Raw genomic sequence first — 10,259 nt, forward strand, 5'->3', positions numbered from 1 at the left:
CATAAAAATACCAGTAAAATACGAATTTTTTTTCTATTATAATTTTTTTGTTATTTAAGTACTTCGAATAAACATTCAATTGAATTGCGAAACTTGAAATATCAAAAAATTAACAATTATTAATATTTTGTATGTCAACAATTATTAACATGTTGTATATCAACAATTAATAATATTTTGTAATAAATAATTATTACAAAATATTATTAATGTTTCCGGTGAAAGCTTGTACTAGAAACAAGTTTAATTAGGAGCAATGTTTGCGATTTGTCCTCATTCGACAGGATGACATTAATTTCTTGGCATTGATTTGGTCCGAGGCTCATAAGATGTTCGTTAGTGGTATTATTACTTCTATAGCAGTAATTATTTTGAACTGTATCCATGCTTAATTGATTGATTTTTTTTTTTTTTTTTTCATGATTGCAGCATCGTCAACTGGTGAAAATGTGAACTCTGAATTCATTTGGCAAGGTGGGGTATTTTTTTAAATCTGCAAAAAATAAAATGAATGACAGCCATATTTCTAAGAAATATAAATTAAAGAGAAAAACTATCAATAACACTTGTGAGAAAACACAGGTCGAAGACTAAGTATAGAAGGCACAAGGAATGGAGAGAAAGCAGCTGTCACTAACCCCGGCTCAAACTGAACTCTCAATGCAAAGCTTAGCTTGTGTATCTTAGAAGTGTAAACAAAAACAATTAGCTGAGGAATCGCCTGGCTCATATCAACCTTTAGGAATCCGATCACAATGAAGTTTACACACATATTTTGATGCTTATACTTTATTGTTTTTGTACTCATAAATGTTGACACAGTCCAAGGGCTTGGCGAAAATAAAGTATCTATTTTATCCGGACGCAAAATCAGGCAGAATTTGTTAATCGCCATTTGGCAACAGCTTGCACGTTTGGATTATTTACATGTTTTCCTCGGCGGGAGAAATGCTGTTTATTTAGAGTTGGCCAATACAAAAAATGAGTGTAAATCGAGTATTTTCGATTAGAAAACGAAGTCGTTTCAAAAGAGAAATTGGTGCAAATGTAAATATTGAAGGAGAAGATTCATCTGGAGGGGCGAATATCCGCTGTGTACCCGATTCCCCATCGTAGTGTCGCCTCCTCAAAAGGATCCATTATGATTCGTTTTCTCGACGAAAAACAAGATCTGTTTTCAAGAATACTATTCTCAAGAGTAGCACTATCTATATATTTATTTTCTGTTATTTTTGAGTTTGTACAAAGCATTTGTTTGTTTTTGCATTTTTTTTTTGTGCTGTTCCATGTTTTTTTGTTTGTTTTTTCCTTATTTTTCTTTCTGTTCCCATTTCTAATTTTTCGTTAATATTTTTATTATTTTTTGTCTGAATTTTGTAATCTCAAACAAACTGTAAGTCTGTTTATGTAAAAGAGCACAAGTTTTCAGTTTATCTCTGATGGTTTGCTTTACAAGCCAAAGCTATTTCCCATTTTTTATTTTAAATAGCTCATTGCTTTCAGCTTTCTTTTGTCCAACATTAAAATCCCCTAACCAAATTTCAATCAATAAATGTTAGACGTCGAACAATAGTCACAGAGATGAATAGGACATGAGCGTATTTCCATGTCTCCCCCACTTCATGCCCATTACACTGTTTAAATAATCAGGGCGTTATAGTTGGAGGAGCATGAAGTGGTGTTGTATTGTATCCATCTGGATAGGAAAAAAATGGAGGTGTATACATTTTAACTTATGGAACAAAGTTTCCTAAACATAGGAGACCGGTTCAGCATTATGAGATCAGAACCAAAATAGTCCTAGTGCTAATTTAAAAAAATGGAATGTTAATATAATTAAAAGTAAAGTCAACCACAGGAACATCCCTGATTGTTTTCGCCACTTTTGAAGTATAGCTAACCACTCGGAGTTCTCTATTGCTCGAATGTAATTTAAAATAATATGATAAAAAATATGGTATCTTTTTGTGATAAGATATATTTGTCAAAGTTAATATTTGGTGATTATTTCTGTGTTATTATTACGTCAACCAATTTTGATGTAATATATCTTATCATAAATCAGGGAAAAGATAAATTCAATTTTGATATTTAATCATCTTAGAATTATATATTTTTACTTTTTAACATTTGAATATATAGCTCTGTTAACAGAAAATTTTAATTTTAGAAATTGATGATTTAGTTTTTAGTCCTTGATGAGGAATTCATATTAGCAATTTATGCAATCGCAAATAATTTAAAGTTACTTTTTTATAATGAATGTATTTATAATTTCTTATTAATTGCAGAATATGCATAACTATTTGCTAAAGTTTAACTATTAATAAGTTAAATAAAATTATGCTATAAAGTTAACTAAGAATATGCATAACTATTTGCTCTACACCTAACAGATCAACAGTTCATATTCCTCGCAGGGAGAAACAAATGGGGAACTGACGTCAGTGAGCTATTGCTCGTTAAAAACATAATTGTGAGAAGAATTAGTTAATGAATTTTATTATTACCATTATGAAACTAAAGATCAAGAGGTAATTAGATGTAGAGTTATCAAAAATTGACAATCCTAAACCATTTAATAGAAAATGGCTTAATGGTAAAGACCAAGTTATGTTTTATCCTGAAGCATGATATATAATTTTTTTCCAAAATCTAGAAGGTTAATTTTTTCTACTTTAATACATTTCTGATTTGCTAGGCTTTTTTAAAAACCCAACTACTTAATTACTCAATTTTTCTCCCTTGACTTACTATAAATTATTGACTCTTTGTTTATATCTGAAATGATAAAAGAATATTAGATGAATAATAATAAATAGTTTTTGCAGAACTATAGACTTAATACTTTAGTAACTGTATTTGCATATATTGTTTTATTTATGTTCACTTAGACGTCTAACTTTCTCAAAATCAGATCATGCAATTAAGGAATCATAGTTAGGAATTCCTTCCCCCCCCCCCTTAAACTTTTGAAACTGTGTTACATTAAAATAATGGAATTAAAATGATTAACAAAGTTATTTATTATGATAATAATCAAAATCATAAGTTGAAATTTTTTTAATTAGTCAAAATAATTTTGGATTTGAGTCATGCATGTCAAATATTCTTTATAGTTAAAAAAGATATATTCTTTTTCTTTTTTTCAGAGATTCCTCAAAAAGCAAATATTTTTTCGGAAACAAAAGCAAGCATTGTTATTCTCAGAAATTATTATTGTTTTTCAATGCACAAATGGACTGGTAAGTTTTTGTTTTCAATTATTGGCATGTTGAATTCTCTTTTAATTTAATTGCTTTTAAGTATCTTATACTTTAATTTTTATCTATCTATCTGATAAAAAATAGTCTAGACATCATTTTGGTGCATAATATAAAAATAAAAAGTAATATGAATTATAAGTAAAATTTTTCCTATTATGGAATTATTGAAATATAGTATTATAGTAAAATCTTTTTTCTTAGGAGGGTGGATAATAATCTTTTCTCATTTTTATCAAGTTGTACTTAGTGTATTGAAACTTCCATTATATATATATATATATATATATATATATATGTGTGTGTGTTAACTCCATCTGGTGCAGTAGTTACACACGCAAAAAGACCAATTTTAAATTTCATACACTGAACAAAATCTTTCATTTGTATAATTGAAAAATGTAACTGCATGATTAAAGCATACCGAGTCTGTAAAACATGCAACATCCTTTATGTGTGGGATAAATAGACATAGCTATTTGTTCTAAAAAATTTCATTCAAAATAATGAGGTATTTTCAATTTTTATAGTTTTTATTTGATGTTTTAGTAATTTAGATATAATAAATATTTACTTTTTTCATATTGGTTTAATTTCATTTTTTAGTTAATACTTGTATTAAATTATAATGTTTTTCTTTTTTCGTGTATAAGATTTTGTATATGTATCTTCTGCAAAAATTATTCTAAATTGTGTATCTTTAATATTTCAAATGGTATAAATTTTTAGAATATAAATCGATTCTTATGAATGTAAGGTATTCAAAATTTTTGTTACTATCATAGGTTACTTGATTATTTCTGAAGATTTTCTTAGTAGAAGTCTTCTTTCCAATCAAGATGGAAGATTTTCTTCCATCTTGATTGCTCAAGATGGGTGGTATTTCCTAGTGAGGACCCACACCATACTTCCACAGAGAGAAATTATTCCAAGCAATTTTACAATAAAATCTATGCTTAGACCACCAATCAATCCTATAAATTAAATTTTCATTATATGTCAACAATTTTTATTAACTGTGTCAGAAAAGATTAGATGTATGAATGAAAAGAATGTCTCATTGAGTCAGTCAATTATGGTAGCTTCAAACTGTTTCCTGCAGAACATCAATTAAATACTTAAATATCCTGTTCTTGTTAAAATACTTAAGACTTATTTACCTCATGAGTTTTTGTTGAGTGATGCTTTGGTGCTCTTAATTTTATGAATTTTTTTCCAGATTTTTTTTTTATTTCTTTGTAAAGAAATGTAATAAAGTTTTATTGATGATAGTGCAAGGTTGCCACAGCGTTTGGAAAACCTGGAAAATACAGGATATATAAAAATCATCTAGAAAACAGGAAAATTTGAAAAATTCCATAAAAACTGAGAAAATACAGCAAATTCAGGTTTCTTCTTCTTCTTCTTCTTTTTTTTTTTTTTTTTTTTTTTTCCCCATATTAAAAAAATACTAGTCTCTTTAAACATTGCTAAAACAAATATTGTTGAAATAAGTCCAAAAACTAACTATACCATTTGTGACTGTATAATCATGGAAACTCACCCCCTTTTTTTTTTTTCTGTATATATCAGTCCAATTTTAATTTCAGAAGCAGTTGTCGTTTTCCCACGAGATTCCCAGATTCCACTTTATGAGCATCTATGTGTAATAGCATAACCTGCTATAACTGTTTGAGATAACAGAATAAATCTCTGGCAGAGATAGCAACAACATTTAAACTGTGGAAGCTTTGTGGTAGCGTTTAATTGCTCATATTTATTATTTGAGAAGTTGCAAGTTTATTCAAAGTGAGATTAGATTTTTTAAAACATTGAGGTGTTCAAAATTTCTATTTAATATGGATTGGATTGGAAAAAGTATCAATCCTGACTTTGGTAAATGGGTTAGAGAATTTCTACAAAATCCATTTGCTGCAGACTGCTTCCTTTGTAAAGATAATAACATGGTATGTAACATGGGAAAGGGAAGTTCAAGTAACATGGGAAAACAGGCACTTTTTTGTCATGCCAAAAGAGGAAAACATACAAAACAATGTGCCTATTCAAAAATACCATTATTGATATTGAACTTTGTTTCTAACAGGAATACATGAGAAGAGAACACAGCAAGTTCAAAAATGCCAAATTTGATGCCCAAAAATAAGCTGATTTTGAACTTTTTAGTTCAGGAGCAATCATTTAAAGATGAACTTTTTTAGGCCTTAAAATTGTGGTGTTACATTCACTCTATAATGCATTCAATGATATTTTTGCTTAATTTTGTGCGACTTATAATTAGAGAGCCCGAGAAGTGATCAGTATTGTTCCTCTCCCTTTAAATATGTAAATTTTATCTTGCTGAATTTTAGGCAATATGTAAATAGAATTTTTTTTCTGTATATAAATATACAAGCATATAATATGCTATTATTTTTAGTATGTATTGTGAAATTCTTGCTTACTTTCCTTGTTTTTTCACTCATTATAACTAGCACATGAGTAGTGTTCAGTCATTTTCTCTTATATTGCATGTAAGTAAGTACAAGAAAGATACAGGTGTTTTTCAGATTTGAGTTGCAATCCTGCATTAATGTAGTGATATACTGATTAATATAGTGATCCCCTAATATAGTGATTGCTATTTAGAAATTCTTTGGAATGGTTGTGTGGAATGCTATTTAAATACTATAAAAGATTTACTTGTGCCCTACCTAAGCATCCAGAGCTTATATCAATGATCTTTTGAATGATCATTGTTTGCATTCAAAAACTGACAGTGGAATTCTAATGGTCATCACCTACCACAAACGGCCACTCCAACTAAGGTACATTCCATAATCCTAGTTAAGTAACTCAAACCTATACTCATCATGGAGGTAAAAACTAGTTTACTTATAAAGCAACTTCTCATTCACATACTTCTAGTGATCCCGTTTGATAGGATAATTTATTTAGATAGGTCTAAATTATTTATACTTATAATGGTAAGAATTTTTTCTTTCACATTTTTTCATGGCAGTTTTCTCTTAAACTGATAAGAATTGCAAGTGGTAATTATAACTTCAGAATTGTCTGTTTAAATCTGATGGAATTTCTCTATCTGAATTGAAATGTCATTGATACTTTTACAATTACAATTAAAAACTAAACAGAAAAAAGATTTTTAAAAAAATAACTAAGTTGGAGAACCTTTATTTTGATTAAGTTTGGCCTACTTTAACCTCGGCTCTTCTACCTAATATATATAAATAAATAGATCTGAATAAGAAGAGCTTAGTTAAGGCTTTACCCTCCTTTATTTGATGTATGAGGTTCAACTATTAATTTCCAGGAATGATCTAATAACTCCAGAAAATATTATATAAATTGCATACTGTTTAATATGTTAAAATAACTTTCACTATCTTGTGGAAGAGAAATTATGCAATGTGCCTTTAGGAGTTTTGGGAATAATTTTTTAAATTCTTTTTTGGAACGCTCTTCGGTTTTGACTACACAATTTTCTTGATATCTTTTTTACCAAAATGGGATAAGAACTTCTGAAAACTGTCCAATGACAATCTACCCTGGGAGGGGGTAAATTCATTATGAATTAGTCCTTTGTTATCAAAGAAAATGATTAACATTACCTTAACTTTAGGCTTTTGAAATCGATTTTTTTTTTTTTTTTTTTTTTTTTTTTCCCTTCCTTGAAAACAATTGAAACCATTGAAGAGTGGGAGAAGTGGCTATTGGAATGGGATAATGCTTTCGCATTGTATATTTACTTCAACATTTCACAGGTTTCTATTGCAGTTTTGTCCACTTTCAAACACAATGCGATGCTAATCTGTGGCTCCATTTCTGTACTTTAACAATGTAACAATCACATTTTAATATGTGTTTTAAGAAAATTTCTTGCTTTAGAAAGGTGAACACTTTATTGGAGATGTGCAGATGGACATTCCAAATAGAAGTATTACCATGTTTTGCAGGAAAGCTACAGCTTGCATGATTTCATGCTTTCATGAAATTAAAAAGCAAATAATTATACTTTATAATTCACGTTTAATGGGTAATACAGTAAGCATTACTCTGAATATGTTTTTGAACCAATACACTTATCCAACTTTTAGGTTTTTTTAATTTATATAGTAAAATGCAGTCTACTTAAAAAAAAAAAATATTATCAATAAAAAGCTCATTGGAGAATAAATAACAATTCAGAATTTTGAAAGCTGCATAAAATTAACCTTAAAGAAAAGTTCAGACATGTATGTACTTGTTATGAAGAGGATTAAAGATAGCCAACACGAGGAAATCTTTAAACACAAATAGCAAAGAGAAGTAATTCTTGGAAACATCCTATATGATGTCCTGTATGGGCTTATAACACCTAAAAGAACTAAATGGATTCACTTTGGCTATCAGAATTCAGCTTCTCTGGCAATACCTTATTAACTTCTGTAAATATATTTTTATATAAAGATATAATTGAAATAAATAAAGCAAAGGGTATATCCTAAGAGTAGAAAATATTGATCACAATGCAAATTAAAAGAGGAAAAAATTAAAAGCAAACTGTAAATAACAAATAATAAACAATTAAAAAAGAAAAAGTTTATAAAGAAGTACATAACATAAAACTTTCAAAGAAAGAGGAGGATATAAAGAAATTGCATAGAAACATGCTTGGAACTTATAAAATTGAAACTAGAAACATTTTTTATATTATTTTTATCACTTTGTAAAAATTGCTTCCTAGTAACTATATCTGACTTATGAAAATGTTGTTATTTTCGCAATAGCTACCCTAAATTATGTTGAAAAAATTTACTGAATATATAAGAATTCTTAAAATCTTTCTTTTCATTGGCTTTGGTTTCTGAATAAGATTCCAAGTATATATGTCAATAAAATTTAATGAGTGATCTTATGCCATTACGAGCATTTGTGAAATATAATTTTTTTTTTAGAACTGATTCTTTAAAAATGATTTTAAATAAAATTTTAAAGGCATTCTTTCACATACTATTAAGAAAACTATGTTCAATAAATAAGAGGAAGGAAATGAAGTCAAGGAAATTTTGTTTATAAAACCTGTAAATATGCAGAGATATCAAACAGCAAAAATGATGGCCATCTTCAAGAAGGATTTGAACAAAATATAGTATGCCTCTTTTTGAGTTATGTCTCCACTTCAAATTACATGTCCAAAATTGCATGTTACAATGAGTTTGACAGAAAATTATTTCTATATATTTATATCATGATTTTTTTTTAAATAACGTCTTAAAATCTTGAAATTACTAAATAAATGTATTAAAATATATTTCCTTTTAATTTATCTATTGTTACTATTCCATTTATACATTTTTTGTTGTTGTTTATATCTACTCTTATTATTGCAAAGAAATGTGGCACAAAAGTTTCTTTGTGGCTGCAGAGTCTTAAAAGAGGAAGTTCAAGAAGTCATAAATATTTTATTTGAATTATATATGATTTATTATTTTTAAAATCATTTTTTAGATCTGATACTTCATTATTTTTAACACATTTTGTGATAGAACTCATTTAATTGACATTATTTATGATAACTGGAATCTGTTTGAAAGTTCAAAGGATTTGTAATTTCCGTTCGAATATATAGTTCTTCTAAAATACCGAATGCAAGTTTATCACACTTTGTTAAAACTATTTTTAATGGTGTATTTTTACAGTATTGCAAAAATTGATGGTGATGTAATTTATTGATAAAGAAAATGGCAAAATTTTGCTTGCGAAGGAGTTAAGGAAACAAATGTAATGAAAAATTAATCAGATTGGATAAATGGAAACGTTAGATATTAAGTTTTCCTGAATTTTAGGGCTTATAAATTTTTCTTGTACTGTGTAAAAAGATTGTTGACCTAAAAATTCTCATGAGAATGCAATGATAAATTATATTGCTTCCTATTTTGGACTAAAATTAATGGTGTACCTTTATGCCTGCATAATGTTTTTTATCAGCTGCAGTAATTTGATTTTTAATCATGTGTAATCAGCATTTTTAATCATGTGTAATAATTGTCATAATTTGCAATCTAGATTATGCATGTTTAAAATATGATAAAATTTTAATAATTAGTTTTTGTTTTTTTAGAATGAAGTGTTTAAGCTCTTGAAATGTGCTTTGAACCTGATGAAATCTGAACAGGAATTTTGAAAATAATGTGACAAATTGGAACAGTGGATGAATTTAAAGTCTTACAATCATGATGATTCCTCCGATTATAAAGTTTGGAAAGAAATTAAGTAGGAGAAAAATATGAATGTGATTCAAAAATAGTTATAAATGGTATGGTATATGGTACTATCTGTCTTTCTAATTATCCTAAAATGGGATTTTATTTTAATTGATTGAGATTCTTGTATACAGTGCATTTATAATACCTACAAAAGTTTTGATAATATTTTTAAAACATTCAATTGAGTTTTGAAATATTATTAGATTCTATTTTTATATTCCTTTTTTATTATTTACTTATGTATTTTGATATGAGGGATAGCCAGTGAAATTATGTGCCATTGTTATTATGTCTTCGATAATTATTGTACCAACATAAATAATAATTTACATTAGGATAGTATTAAGTGTGACTAATCAAAGTTATATAACTGCCTATCACTGGATTGAAACTTTATTTCACAGTGTACATGAATGTGATTCATATAGCATATTTTCCAAACATCCTGATGTTTATGGGGCATCAAAAGGAGTTGTGTCAGCTTAGAAATCGCCCTTGACATTTGTTCGTAAGTTAAATTTGAAAAGTCCATTCAGTTTCCCCCTCATTTAGTTTTAAAACCAGCCATGCATCTAATCTGCCAGTTTCAACACTTAGGTAGAATATAGTAGTATTTTATTGGTGGAATTGACAGTTACATATTTTAATTGGATCATACGATCTTCCAACAACTCCAATATAAATGTGATTAAAATGTTGGTCATTTTTTTAAATGGTGTGTTTAATATTTATCATATTGTATAAATCATAA

At 27.8% G+C, this 10,259-nt stretch overlaps 1 long non-coding RNA gene across 1 annotated transcript; it reads left to right on the forward strand.

The window, feature by feature from the left end:
- Positions 1-934: 934 nt before the first annotated feature.
- Positions 935-9,552, forward strand: LOC129960583 (uncharacterized). The gene is made up of 3 exons (XR_008783634.1): positions 935-1,198; positions 3,153-3,245; positions 9,364-9,552. It is a non-coding gene; the product is annotated as an uncharacterized LOC129960583 (long non-coding RNA).
- The last annotated feature ends 707 nt before the right edge of the window (positions 9,553-10,259 follow it).

Source organism: Argiope bruennichi, chromosome X2 (assembly GCF_947563725.1).
Source record: "Argiope bruennichi chromosome X2, qqArgBrue1.1, whole genome shotgun sequence".
NCBI classification, from domain to species: domain Eukaryota; kingdom Metazoa; phylum Arthropoda; class Arachnida; order Araneae; family Araneidae; genus Argiope; species Argiope bruennichi.